The following is a 15,569-nucleotide window of genomic DNA, read 5'->3' on the forward strand; positions in this document are numbered from 1 at the left end:
TTTATTTTTGCTCTTGATTCCCTTGCTTTTGGGGATGTGTCAAGTAAGAAGTTGCTGCGGTGGAGGTCAAGGAGGTTGTTTCCTGCTTTCTCCTCTAGGGTGTTGATAGTTTCCTGTCTCACGTTCAGGTCCTTTATCCAGTTTGAGTTTAGTTTTGTGCATGGTGTGAGAAAATGATCTAGTTTCATTCTTCTGCATGTTGCTGTCCAATTCTCCCAACACCATCTGTTAAAAAGCCTGTCTTTTTTCCATTGGATATTCTTTCCTGCTTTGTCAAAGATGAGTTGGCTGTATACTTTTGGGTCCACTTCTGAGTTCTCAATTCTGCTCCATTGGTCTATGTGTCTGTTTTTGTGCCAATATCATACTGTCTTGATGATGACAGCTTTGTAGTAGAGGCTACAGTCTGGGATGGTGATACCTCCCGTTTTGGTTTTATTTTTCAGTATTCCTTTGGCTATTTGGGGTCTTTTGTGGTTCCATACAAATTTTTGGATAGTTTGCTCTAGCTTTGAGAAGTATGCTGGTGCAATTTTGAAGTAAATGCTCAAGTCTGGGATGCTGATGCCTCCGTTTTGGTTTTCTTCTTCAGTATTATTTTTGCTATTCGGGGACTTTTCTGGCTCCATATAAGTTTTAGGATAGTTTGCTCAGGTTTTAAGAAGAATGCTGTTGCAATTTTGATTGGGATTTCATTGAATGTGTAGATTGCTTTGGGTAGCAATGGCACTTTAACAATATTTATTCTTCCTACTCATGAGCATGGAATGTTTTTCCATTTCTTTGTGCCTTCTTCAATCTTCTTAATAAGTTTTCTATTGTTTTCATCATACAGGTCTCCTATATCTTTGATTATGTTTATTCCTAGGTATTTTATGGCTTTTTTGTGCATTTGTGAATCGGATCAGTTTCTTGATTTCTCTTTCTGTTGCTTCATTATTGGTGTATAAAAATGCAACCGATTTCTGTAAGTTGATTATGTACCCTGCAACTTGGCTGAATTTTTGGATCAGTTCTAGTAGGTTCCTTGTGGAGTCTGTCGAGTTTTCTATGTAGAGTATCATGTTGTCTGCAAAAGTGAGAAGTTGAATTCTTCTTTGTAAATTCTTATGCCCTTTATTTCCTTTTGTTGTCTGATTGATGATGCTAGGACATCTAGCACTATGTTAAACCATAGTGGTGAAAGTGGACATCCCTGTCGTGTTACTGATCTCAGAGGGAAAGCTCTCTGTTTTTCCCAGTCGAGGATGATGTTAGCTAAGGGCTTCTCATAAATGGCTTTTATGATGTTTAAGTTCCTTCTACCCTTTCTCGACGGTCTTTATTAAGAAGGGATGCTGTATCTTGTCAAATGCTTTCTCTGCATCTATTGACAGGATCATATCTTTTTTAAAAATGTTTTTAATATTTTTTATATTTCTGAGAGAGAGAGAGAGAGAAAGAGAGAGAGAGAGAGAAAGAGAGAGAGAGAGCGCATGAGTAAGGTCAGAGAGAACGGGAGATACAGAATCTGAAACAGGTCCTGGCTCTGAGTTGTCAGTCAGCACAGAGCCTGACGCGGGGCTCAAAACAAGGAACCATGAGATCATGACCTGAGCCGAAGTCGGACACTTAACTGACTGAGCCACCCAGGCGCCCCAGGATCATATCATTTTTATCTTTCCTTTTGTTAATGTGATCTATCACATTGATTGATCTATCACATTGATTTATTGGGAATAATGAACCAGCCCTGTAACCCAGGAATGAATCCCACTTGATCATTGTAAATAATTCTTTTTATTTGCTTTTGGATTCAATTTGCAAGTATCTTGTTGAGGATTTTTTCATCAAGGATATTGACCTGTAGTTCTCTTTTTTTGCTGGATATATGCCTGGCTTGAGAATCAAAGTGATACTGGCTTCGTAAAATGAGTCCAGAAGTTTTTCTATTTTTTTTGGAATAGCTTGAGAAGAATGGGTATTAACTCTGTTTTAAATGTCTGGTAGAATTCCCCAGGGAAAGCATCTGGCCCAGGGCTCTTATTTGTTGGGAGAGTTTTGATAACTGATTTGATTTCCTCACTTGTTATGGGTCTTTTCAGATTTTCTATCTCTTCCCATGTGAATTTTGGTAGTGAGTGTGTGTTTAGGAATTTTCCATTTCTTCTAAGTTGTCTAGTTTGTTGGCGTTTGATTTTTCATAGTATTCCCTGATAATTGTTTGTATTTCTAAAGGGTTGTTTGTAATAAGTCCTTTTTCATTCATGATTTTGTCTATTTAAGTGCTCTCTCTCCCTCTCTCTCTCTCTTTTTTTTTTTTTTTTTTTTTTTTTTTTTTTTTTTTTTTTTTTTTTTTTTTTTTNTTTTTTTTTGAGAAGCCTGGCTAGAGGTTTGTCAATTTTGATTATTTTTTTCAAAAAACCAACTCTTGGTTTCATCGACGTGTTCAACTGTTGGTTGGTTGGTTGGTTGTTTTTTTGGTTTCTATATTGTTTATTTCTGCCTTGATTTCTATTATTTCTCTTCTACTGGGTTTGGGGTGCTGCTGTTTCCATCTATTTCCTTTCTGTGCACTGTTAGATTTTGTATTTGTGCTTTTTCTAATTTCTTGAAATAGGCCTGGAGTGCAATGTACTTTCCTCTTATGACTGCCTTTGTTGCATTCCATAGAGTTTGGATGGTTGTATTTTCATTTTCATTTGTTTCCGTATATTTTTAAATTTCTTCTCTAATTGCCTGATTGGCCCATTCATTCTTTGGTACGGTGTTCTGTAACCTCCTTATTTTTGCAGGTTTTCCAGACTTCTTCCTCTGATCGACTTCAAGTTTCATAACATTGTGATCTGAAAGCATTCATGTTATAATTTCAATTCTTTCATAGTTTTTGAGGGCTTCTTTATTTCCCAGTATGTGATTTAGCTTGGAGAATGTGACATGTGCACTTGAGAAGAAAGTGAATTCCATGGCCTCAGGATGTAGAATTCAAAATATATCTGTCAGATCCATCTGGTCCAATGTGTCATTCAAGTGCATTGCTTCTTTATGATTTTTTGTCTAGTTGATCTATCCATTGCTGTAAGTGGAGTATTAAATTCCCCTGCTATTGGCACGTGCTTATCCATAAGATTGTTTCTGTTTGTGATTAATTGTTTTATGTATTTAGGTGTTTTCTTGTTCAGTGAGTAGACATTTATGATTGTTAGCTCTTCCTGAGTGATAGACCCTGTAATTATTATATAATACCCTTCTTCATCCCTTGTTACTGCCTTTACTTTAAAGTCCAGTTTGTCTGATATAAGTACAGCCACTCCAGCTTTCTTTTGACTTCCAGTATCATAATATACATTTCTCTTACTTTCAATCTGAAGGTGTCCTCCAGTCTAAAATGAGTTTCTTGTAGAAAGAAAATAGATGGATTTTGTTTTTTATCCATTCTGCTACCCTATGTCTTTTGACTGTAGCATTCAGCTCATTTACATTCAGTGTTATTATTTTAAAAATAGAGATTTAGAGTCATTGTATCCATTGTGGGATTCATGGCTGTGGTGGTGTCTCTGATATCTTGCTTTCCTTGGAACATTTTCCTCAGAGAGTTCCCCTAAGGATCTCTTATAGGTCTGGCTTAGTGGTGACAAATTCTTTCCATTTTTGTTTATTTGGAAATAATTTTATCTCTCCTTCTATTCTGAATGACAGGCTTGTTGGATAGAAGATTCTTGGCTGCATATTTTTTTCTGTTCATCACATGGAATATTTCCTGCCATTCCTTTCTGGCCTACCAAGTTTCAGTAGGTAGGTTTGTCACCACTCTGATAGGTTTCCCTTTGTATGTTAGGGCCCTTTTCTCCCTAGCTGCTTTCAGAATTGTCTCTTTGTCCTTATATTTTGCCAGTTTCACTATGATATATCGTGCAGAAGATCGATTCAAGTTATGTCTGAGGGGAGTTCTTTGTACCTTTGGATTTCAATATCTATTTTCTTCCCCAGATTGGGAAATTCTATGATATAATTGTTCAAATACTGCTTCAGCACCTTTCCCTCACTTCCTCCTATGGATTTCCTATGATACGGATATTTTCCCATTTGATTGTATCGGGTATCTCTTGAACTCTCCTTTCGTATTTCTGTATCAGGGGGAAAAAAAAGTTTATCTCTCGTTTTCTCTGCTTCCTCTTTTTCTATAATTGTGTCTTCTCAATCACTTATTCTCCTTTCTGCCCCTTCAATCCGTATATTGGACACCTCCATTTTATTTTATATCTCATTTTTAGCATTTTTAAATTCTTCACAACTATTTTTAAGCTCCATAGTCTTGTAGCAATAGTTTCTCTGATGTCTTCCATGCTTTTTTCAAGCCCAGCGATTAATTTTATGACTATCGTTCTAAATTCTTGTTCAGTTCTGTTGCTTATATCTGTTTTGAGCAGTTCTTTAGCTGTCATTTCTTCCTGGAATTTCTATGGAGGAGAGTTTTTATGTTTCGTCATTTTGGTTAGCTTTCTATGTCTTGTTAGTTTTAAAAGCTTGTTATGCACTCTGCCCTTGCAGGTCCTGCTGTATTAAAGAGGGCTCTTTGACTGTCCAGGGCCTGTCCATTCAGGAAGTGTTCTTTGAATGGTGTCTTTTGGTTTCTTTGGTTTATACTTTGGTTATTTTATTTCCCTACTCACAGTGGAATTTGGGACTCTCCACCATCGTACTTTGGCTTGTTTCTTGAGGTAGCCTTGGAAAAGAAAACAGACAGACACAGGGAACAAAGGTACACAAACACACAGACAAATCCAACAAAAATGCAAACTGAAATAGAAAAAGAAAAAGAATAAAAGGAAGGGATAAAAAACAAAACAAAACAAAATAGATTGAAAAAAAGGATGGAGGGAAAACAAATAATAAAAATAAAATTTTATTAAAAATAAAAAAGAAGAAAGAAAAGAAAGAAAAAAAAAACAAAGGACAAAAGACAATCTAAAGGCATAAAACCAGAATTCCCAGCTACAAATAAAAAGCCAGGTGTATACAGTGCTGATAGAAGAGCATATACAAAGAGAGAAATAACAGGGCAGGGAGGTGTGAAATTGGAAATGAAATGACTAGACAGAGATAGTACGAGGCTCGATTCAGAGGGAGAAATCGTAGAATATATTTAGAGACAAGGAGAAAGAAAGGAAGATGTTACTCAGAGAAGCTGTATAGTCTGTCTATTCTAGAGAGAGAAAAGTAAAAAGGTAGCGGTTGAGGTGTAGAATGTACATCTAGAGAATAGATTAAATGTGACTGTTTAAGCAAACCAGTGACCAGGGTGCCCTGACCAGCAGAGTGAAGGGTTACAAATGAGAAAAGGGAGAATATATCTAAGTAGAAAGAATTATCTAGGATTAATCATGGTAGTGCATCCATGTTGGTCTTGCCCCGGGTTCAGGTAAAAAAAGAAAAGCAACTCTCTAGCAGGGATGATCATGGTTTGGTGTAGGCAGGTCTTAGCCTCCACTGTGGTCTGCTGGCCCTCCCTGAGGCCCCGCCTTGGTGGTTTGGGGAGAAAAATGGCGTCGCCCCAGTCCCTTCTCAAACTAAGTGGTGGAAATCACTCCTTTGGGTCCGATCTCCCTGTGCTGTGGGTGTAGCCAAAGTGGGCTGTGTTCTATGCCCCACGCCCCACCTCGTTTCCAGATCTGAGTCTGCGGGTTTTATTGATATTACCCAAAACAGAATCCCGCAGGTCGCTGCTTCCCTGCTGTGGGGGTTGAGGGTTGAGGGAGAGTTGCGCAGCCTCTGATCCACCCGGGTAAAGCTGTGGCACAACCTGTGATCCATCACCACCACGCTGCTGGGCGTCCACCCCAGGGGAACGCTGCCTCAGGCCTGCAGCATTAGCACCACTGGGGATGGTGCTGGGAGCTCTGTAGAGCAGTTTTTCCGGGCGCCCTCTGGGGCTGGGGGCACCTAGTTCAAAGTCAGCACCCCAGCTAGAACTAAAAACACTCTTTTCAAGCCGAGGTTTTTCTCTTCTCCAGGGACAGTTCTATGAGCAGTTTCAGCTTCTCTTTCTTTTCCCCTTGACTCTCCGTGGCTGCCTGCGAGCAGGGCTCCCTCTGTGTCTCCGGTCCTGGCCTGCTTTTATCTTCCCCAGTTCGCACTCACACACTTATGAGGTTGCCTTCCCAGTGTACTCTGTCTCTTTCTCTTCCCAAACTCCTGTGGCTCAGTGTCCTATGACTTCAGGCCTTCTCTGTTTGAGAGATGGGTGCAAATGAAATGCGTGGAGCTCCCTACTTCTCCACCATCTTGCCTCAATTCCATTTATAGTTTGTATGATAGTTTTATATTGTGTGGATCTAAACCTGCAGTGTCCCATATGCTAGGTAGTAACTAGCTTTATATAGCTCTTGAGTACTTGAAGTGTGGTAGTCCAAATTGAGATGTGCTGTAAATGTGAAGTACATACTAGGTTTTGAAGACTTAATATGAAAAAGTAATATAAAATATGTTATTAATAATTTTTATTGTTGATTATATGTTGGATTTATATTTTGGATATATTGGGTTATCTAAAATATTATTAAAATTAATTTCACTGATTCCTGTGTCTTTTTAAAAATGTAGCTACTAGAAAATTTAAAATTACATGTGTAACTCACATTGTATTTATTTTTATTTAACAGTACTTTTCCAAACTGTTTTAAATCAATTATACCTAAATCTGGCAGTTATGCTGTGGGTGGTAGTTAAGAACTGGCATTATATAAGAGAACTGAGCATAAAGGTTCTAATAGATTAGTGCACTTCCTGGAGCCAACTGAAAATGCTTATTATTTTACTGGTCACTTTGATCGAAAGATTATCTTGCCCTGATTCACCTTCTCTAAAAATGAATCATGGAAGTCCAAGGATCACAAAAAGTATTCTCCTGTTGCTCCTGATCTTTTAGTCCTATTCCCACACAAAATAGACAATGTACTCATGTACCTAACAAGATATTCATCTGGTTCCAACAAATAATGATAAGACACATGTTAAAAGTCACTTCATGTGATGTTTAAATCTTATAAAATTTGTGAAAGTATTGCTAGCTATTTGTTACCTAGAAATCTTAGCTTGTGGTCCTATTCAAAGTTGCAACTGCTATGCATGTTCATTTCTGTATAAGCATTCACTCTGTTGTGAGTGACTGAAATCTACAGTTTGAAGCCTTCAAGTTGTCTACATTTTAACTATTGATTTCATTGAGTAAATATCCCTCTGTTCTTTAGGGTTGAGGGTTAATAATCTAGCCATAGCAATCATATACAGCAACTTTTTAATGGGTTTGTAGCTTCTCCAAGGAAAGACTGGGAGCTGCAGATGGCAAAATTACATTCCTCTAATGAAGTTTTTTTTTTTTTTTTTTTTTTTTTTTAATGCGTATAAGCAGACAAGTATATTTTGTGTGCCTGGGAAAATGTGAATCATTATTTAACCAAATTTGTTTTATTATTTAAGGATTAAGTAATGGGTTATGTAATGCTTAGAATAATTTTTAAAACAAATTGAGGAAAAGAGATGAAAAAGAAAAATGAAACAAATGATATCTCACTTATAATGTTGTGTTCAAATGGATTTAATGACCACAAACTTTTTCATAATACATAGTCAGGAATTACAAGAATAATGTGAGCTTTTGAAGATATGTATCAAGCTGGGATGAAAGATCAGACAGAAAATGTGAATATGATAATTGTCATAGATTGTGTAGTAAATGTAATAATAGAATTATTTAAATGCATGAGTCTGAATGCTGTACACATAGTGACTCAGCAACTTTGTTACAATATCATTACATTACCGCAGAATCATAATAAATATAATAAAAACAACATAATAGCAGTGTAATAAGAATAATACCAGCAGTCATTTATGTAGTCTCTTAAAATTTAAAATTCTTAGTGGTTAGATTATTTCCTCAAGATTAGTTGTATAATTAGTACCATTAAGTAGACAGTGGCTGTTTCGAATTAAGTACTAGTCATCTATTTGACATATACCTTTCTAAACAACTCATGAAATTAAACTTGTAAAGACACTGCTTATTAGTCTCTTCATGATAAGTATTTTTTCCCATGTTTATCTTTTGAGAGAGAGACAGAGAGAGAATTCCAAGCACGCTCCACAGTATCAGCACAGAGCCCAATGTAATACTTGATTCTACAACCCTGGGATCAAGTTTTGAGCCAAAATGAAAAGTCAGACCCTCAACGGACTGAGTCACCCAGGCACCCCTGTGATAAGTCTTCTAAGCTGACGTTGGGAAAACATGCAAAAGGATGAGACTGGATCATTTTTTTACACCATATCCAAATATAAATTTAAAATGGATTAAATACCTAAATGTGAGACATGAAACTCTAAAAATAATGGAGGAGAACACAGGCAAGTAACATTTTGGATATTCGCCATAACAACTTCTTTCTAGATATGTCTTCTGAGGCAAGAGAAACAAAACTGAAAATAAACTATTAGGACTTCATCAAATCAAAAAACTTCTGCACAGAAATAGAAATGATTAACAATACTAAAATTCAATCTACAGAATGGGAGAAGATATTTGCAAATGACATATTTGTTAAAGAGTCATATCCAAAATATATAAAAAAAATAAAATTCAGTATCCAAAAAAGGAATAATCCAATAAATAATAGGCAGAAGACATGAATAGACGATTTTCCCAAAAGGACATAAAGATGGCAACAGACACATGAAAAGATGCTCAACATCACTCATCATCAGGGAAATACAAATCGAAACTATAATGAGATATCATATCACAGCTGTCAGAAAGGCTAAACACAAAACGCATAAAACAACAGGTGTTAACGAAATTGTGGAGAAAAGGGAACCTTCTTGCACTGTTGGTGAAAATGCAAACTGGTGCAGCCAGTCTGGAAAACAATACTGAGGATCCCCAAAAATTTAAAAACAGAACTATCCTATGATCCAGCAAACACACTACTAGGTATTTACCCAAAAGATTAAAGAAATACAAATTCAAAGGGATTCAGGCACCCCAATGTTTATAGCAACGCTATCTATAATTGCCAAACTATGGAAATAGCCCCAATGTTCATCAGCCAACGAATGGATAGAGAAGTGGTATATATACAGTGGAGTAACACTCAGTCATAAATAAGAATGAAGTCCTGCAATTTGTAACAACATAGATGGAGCTAGAGAGTATAATGCTAAGCAAAAGATGTCAGTCAGAGTTAGACAAATACCGTATGATTTCACTAACATGTGGAATTTAAGAAACAAAAGAAATGAACAAAGGAGAGAGAGAGACCAAGAAACTGACTCAAGTGTAGACAGCAAAATGATGGTTACCAGAGCAGAGTTGGGGAGGGGGATGGGTTAAATAGATGATGGGGTTTAAGGAGTGTACATGTGATAAGTACAGGGTTTTGTATGGAAGTGTTAAATTACTATATTTGAAAACTGAAACTAATATAATACTGTATGTTAACTAACTGGAATTAAAGTAAAAACTTTAAGATAAAAGGTTTGAATTAACAATGAATATTCTATATTTAATTTGAGTTTTTATGGTCTTGGTTAAAGAAAGTTATTGGTTTTCTCTGGATTGTCAAATCCATAATAAAAAGTTTTAAGGTTCAGAGAAAACTCATTTTTTAAGGTTTCTTATTTTTGAGAGAGATAAAGAGAGACAGAACATTTGTGGGGGAGGGGCAGAGAGAGAGGGAGACACAGAATTCAAAGCAAGCTCCAGGCTTTGAGCTGTCAGCACAGAGCCTGATGCGGGGCTCGAACTCCTGAACTGTGATATTATGACCTGAGCTGAAGTCGAATAACCAACTGAACCACCCAGGCGCCCTCAGGCAAAACTCATTTTAACAAAAGAGGAAATTTTCTGTTTTATTAGGCTTGGCAAGCATGCCCAAGATACACTGTTGGCTGCCACTGAAATATGCTCCATCAAGGAAGTCTACAAAGACCCCAAAATCAGCTGAAATGTTAAATAACTTAGAATATCAGAATCTTGGGGGGCGCCTGGGTGGCTTAGTCGGTTAAGCGTCCGACTTTCGCTTAGGTCATGATCTCGCGGTTCATGGGTTCGAGCCCCGCGTCGGGCTCTGTGCTGACTGCCAGCTCAGAGCCTGGAGCCTGTTTCAGTCTGTGACTCCCTCTCTCTCTGACCCTCCCCTGCTCACACTGTCTCTCTCTCTCTCTCTCTCTCTCTCTCTCTCCTAGAAATAAATAAAAATATTTAAAAAAAAAGAATATCAGAATCTTGGGAAAGTTTGAGCAACAAGAAATGAACAAGGTTGGTGTTGCTGTTTTTCATTTTGTTTGTATGTACAAAAAAGAATTCAAGGAGAATTTACATCTTCCTATGACATTTTGTACTGCTATGGTTCTAAACAAATTAGATTAAAATATTAAATAAAAAACACCAATGAGCTCAGGATTCTGTTTCCCCTGGTATTGAGTGACAGTAATCTTCTCTGACAAAAGAGGGTTTCTTCCATTATTAGAATCTGTTACGTAGTTCCCTCTATAGCCTCTATAGTATATAGTAATATACATTGAGAAAGGTAAGAAGGATCAGAAATAGCTGACTGAGAAGAAATGTCATTCATGTGAAACTTGGAGGAATACCTAGGTGTTCCAGATGTCCAAGGTAAATGTATATTGTTTCCATCCTTATTGAGATATAATTGACATATAACACTGTGTGAATTTCAGATGTACAGTGTGATGATTTAATACACATAGGTTTTGGGAAATGTTTACCACAATAAAGTTTTAGTTAACTTATCCTTCACCTCACATAATTACCATCTTGCTTTCTTTGTTATGGTGAGAACATTAAAGCTTTATTCTCAGCATTTTCAACTATATAATGCAGTATTAGTAACTAGTTTAACTATGCTGTATATTACATCCCTAGAACTTATTCATCTTATAACTGAAAGCTTGCACGTTTGAACAACAATCCGCTATTTCTCCAATCCCTCAGACCCTGGTAACCACCATTCTATTCTTTGATTCGATGAATTTGATGTTTCTGTATTACACATATAAGTGAGATCACACAGTGTTTGTCTTTCTCTGTCTGACTTATTTCACTGAGCACATTCAAGGCAAATACCTTGATTATAGACATGTAAGTTGTCATGTGTGACTTACACATAATAGTGTGCATTGGAGACCCAAAACCTCATTTATAGAATGGCTGATTTGTTTTTCTCTAGCCTGTGAGTTTATTATTGTAGATATCTAAAGAGGCTTATCTATGAAATTACTTTCATTGGAATTTTATTTTTAGATTAACACAACTTTAAACTTGTATGGCTGGATGAGAGTTGTGCCCTAATTAAAATTTGTACTTGTGGATTTTGAATTACATTATGAAAGTGAAGCTGTTAAGACTACAAGATACAATTATGTTATTGGAGGATTGTAGAACATCAATAAGATCATTTTTAGAAGTATAGTGTTGTGGTTGAACACATGAATTTTGGAGCCAAACTGAGGAGACTCTAACCCTAGATTCATCATTTGCTAGCTATGTAATACTGGACAAGTTGCTTAAATTGTGTGTCTTTTGGTTTATTAATCTGTAAAACAAGAATGATGATGATAATAATAGTATTTACCCCTACCTAAGGCTATCTTAAGAATCAAATGAGTTATCTGTAATAGCCTTAGGACAATGCCTGGTACACAGGAAGAGTATATGAAAGTGTCAGTTAAATACATACATAATTTGGTGGGAGAAATACTTTCATTCCTAATCCATGAGATTATAGGTTGCTATTTCCTATAATGGTATCTAGAAAAACATTGCCTGCTTACGCCCTCAGAGTTAAATATGTAAAGCTCATGAATAGTATTATGATTTCTTTGATAAATTTGCTCGGTGTTTCAGATTTATCCAGAATAGTTTTAGTTCTCCCTTTCTACTTTCTTGTTTCATATACCTCTGTATACCAGGTAGTGTCCAAGTTACTTTGAACTTTCACTAGAGCATGGGTAGAGAAAATAAAAGAAGATGAAACTTCATTTTTCAAGTTATTGTTAGCTTTGTTAGATGATTTGCCTAGAAGAACCATTCAAACTGCAATTGTGGTAACAAATGCATGGCCTAAGTTCTTTTTTGGGGTCTTTTTTTGAGGGGGGATTATGTAGATAGATAGTTAAACTGCTCTGTAAAATCAGACTAGGAAGTTAATCCTGCATTTAATTTCCTAATAGTGGCATATTGTTACCTGTTTACTGTACTAAGAAAGAAGAACAGGGGCTCCTGGGTGACTCAGTCGGTCAAGCGTCTGATTTCGGCTCAGGCTATGATCTCATGGTTTGTGGGCTTGAGCCCCATGTTGGGCTTTTCCTCTCTCTGCCTCTCCCCCACTTGCTCTCTCTCTCAAAAATAAATAACCCTTAAAAATTGTGTCTTTTCAAAACTCAAGGTAGTTTTTTCACTTATGATATCCTGACTGGTGACTGTATAACATTTTTTTCAATCTCTCTCAGAAAAAAAAAAGTTTTTTATCTTGATGGTTCACTTATTGATTATGGTATGCATACTTAACTCTGTGACTCAAGTAAAATTGTAGAAACACTTTATTATGCAAACTCATTTTGTAATCTGATAATATTGAATACAGCTTCAGAAATTTCTAAGCCATCTATTTCATGTATGACCAAGTTCTATTTTGTCTTTGTCATGTGTATACATAGAAGTCCCTTCCTCCCACCACTATTTTATTTCTGAATTCTATTCAAATGGAATTTGGTGGAAAAAAAGGTATCATTTTTTTCAGAACTAAATTAAAAGAATGCCAAGTGAGTAAATGAGTTGTGACTCATAATCTGATGACTCGTTTACATTTTGAAAAACATCTAACTTCTCAATTCTGGCTTCTGTTGTGGCAATTAACTTCCATAATTGTCAAGGATTTTCAGCAACAATGTTTTCAAATTGTGATTAAATATAAGATTCTTTCAGAAATGATCAGCACCTTATAATGAAAATTTGTGTATTTCCCAGTTTGTATTAACTTGGACTTCTTCAAAATTTTAAGTTTATTTCTTTTGAGAGAAAGAGCAAGCACATGAGAAAGGGAAGAGCAGAGAGAGAGAGAGAGAAAGAGAGAGAGAGAGAATCTGAAGCAGGCTCCATCTATGCTATCAACTTAGAGCCTGATGTGGGGCTTGAACCCATAAACCGTGATCTCATGACCAGAGCTGATATCAAGAGTCAGTTGCTTAATCGATTGAGCCACACAGATGCCCCTAATTTGAATTTTTAAATTATGTTTGTCTATTAGCAGAAACTTAATAACATATTGAAACTTAAATTTGACTTGAATAAGAGCAAATGTGACTAACAAATATTTTTATCCATTCAATATTAAGTTCTCAGAAACATGTGAAGTGTGACTTCAAAGAATTTTCCCAACTGCTTTTTTGGGGAGGGGGTTTGGAATATGTAAATAGGGACTGTTCTGGATTAATTCTGAAAGGAAAATACAATTGTAGATTCATATTGTTTCTAAAGGCCTATGGACCCTGTAACAGAGTACATAAATGAGTTTCCATTTGATAGAATGTTAGTTTGCATACTCCACTTACAGAAAATTGAGCCTTGCATACTCATTCTTAAAGCAGCTTAACCACCCTTTTTACAGGTAGAATAAAGGGTTAGTGATCCAAAGAAGTGAAATCTCTTTCTCCACTAAATTTGTGGCATTTTGCATTATGAATATTTTTCCATAATAATTTATGAGTATTGACTGATTTTAACTGAATTTGATTTATTAATAAACATATTCCAGAATACCTTAGTATGGTATTTTCTGTTATTGCCCTGAGAGAGATCTATAGTTCATTAATCACACTTAATTAGTTTACAATATATTATGAAATATGAGCAGTCCTTTGAGTTATATTTCCCATTGTACTATACCATAATTCTAAAATTTTTGTTGATGTAGTATTAAAAATTCAAAGTTATGTTCATAAGAAAATTTTTATCAACTCTCTTTTGAATTCAAGGTACAAGTGGAAACCTTCAAAAGTGTTCATCTTTTTCCCAAAATCAGTTTGCTCTTGTTTTCATCTTGTTCAAGACTAAATTCCTGTAGCAAAGTGGAATTGAGACCAGTTGCATTGTCTTCTGCCAGAGTTTTTTTTAAATAATTATTATAGAAAACATAAGTATGAATACAACACATATAGTTTTCTCCTTTGGCTCTTTCATGTGATGAAGTATATTAATTGATTTTAAAAAGTAGAACCATACCTGGAATAAAACCCACCTGGTCTTGGTGTAAAATTTTTATTAAACATTATAAATTTGATTTGCTAATATTTTACTGAGGTATTATGAGAAGTTAGTATGTAGTTTTCTTGTAATGTTTTTTCCTCTAGATATGATAGGGTAATGCTGTTATCTTAAAATGAGTTAGGAAGTATGTCCTCTGCTTCTATCCTCTGAAAGAGATATTAGATAATTGGCATAACTTCTTCCTTAATTGTTTGGTAGGATTCACCAGTAAACCCATCTCAGACATGGTGCTGTTTTCTAAGTTTATTTTTTTATTTTTTTTAAAGTTTTTTTTTTAAATATTTTTATTTATTTCTAGGAGAGAGAGAGATAGCGTGAGCAGGGGAGGGTCAGAGAGAGAGGGAGTCACAGACTGAAACAGGCTCCAGGCTCTGAGCTGGCAGTCAGCACAGAGCCCGACGCGGGGCTCGAACCCACGAACCGCGAGATCATGACCTAAGCGAAAGCCGGACGCTTAACCGACTAAGCCACCCAGGCGCCCCTGTTTTCTAAGTTTATTAATTATTGATCAATTTATTTAATAAATATATTAAATTCAGTTTGTCTATTCCTTATTATAAGTGCATTGGTAGATTGTGTTCACTATTTTATTTTATATTATTTTTATTTTATTATTTTCTTAATGTTTCAAGTTTTATTTAAATTCTAGTTAGTTAACATAGAGTTTAAACTATTGGTTTCAGGAGTAGAATTCAGTGATTCATTACTCCCAATGCTCATCGTAACAAGTGCTATCCTTAATACGCTTCACCAATCTAACTCATCCACCACCCACCTCCCTCTATCAATCCCTCAGTTTTTTCTCTTTTTTTTAAGGGTCAGTTTGTTTTCCTTTCTCTCTTTTTTTTATTCTTCCCTCCTCCCATAAGTTCATCTGTTTTGTTTCTTAAATTTCACGTATGAGTGACATTATATGGTATTTGTCTTTCTCTGACTGACTTATTTCACTTAGCATAATACACACTGGCTCCAGTGTGATATATGTGTGAGATATATATATATATATATATATATATATATATATCTCACATCTTCTTTATCCATTCATCCATCAATGGACATACAATATACACATTTAATATAATCCTTATCAAAACACAACCAACCAGCATTTTTCATAGAGGTAGAACAAACAATCCCAAAATTTGTATGGAATCACAAAAGATCCCAAATTGCTAAAGCAATATATATATATATGACTAAATTTCAGTGATTCATCACTTACATACAACACCCAGTGCTCATC

General features: G+C 35.7%; 1 pseudogene; it reads right to left on the reverse strand.

Annotated features, from left to right (window-relative positions):
* Positions 1–5,638: 5,638 nt before the first annotated feature.
* The window catches only part of LOC120225876, a 67,077-nt pseudogene continuing 57,146 nt past the window's right edge, over positions 5,639–15,569 (reverse strand).

Source organism: Hyaena hyaena, unplaced genomic scaffold (assembly GCF_003009895.1).
Source record: "Hyaena hyaena isolate Hyena2069 unplaced genomic scaffold, ASM300989v1 scaffold_1531, whole genome shotgun sequence".
NCBI lineage: Eukaryota > Metazoa > Chordata > Mammalia > Carnivora > Hyaenidae > Hyaena > Hyaena hyaena.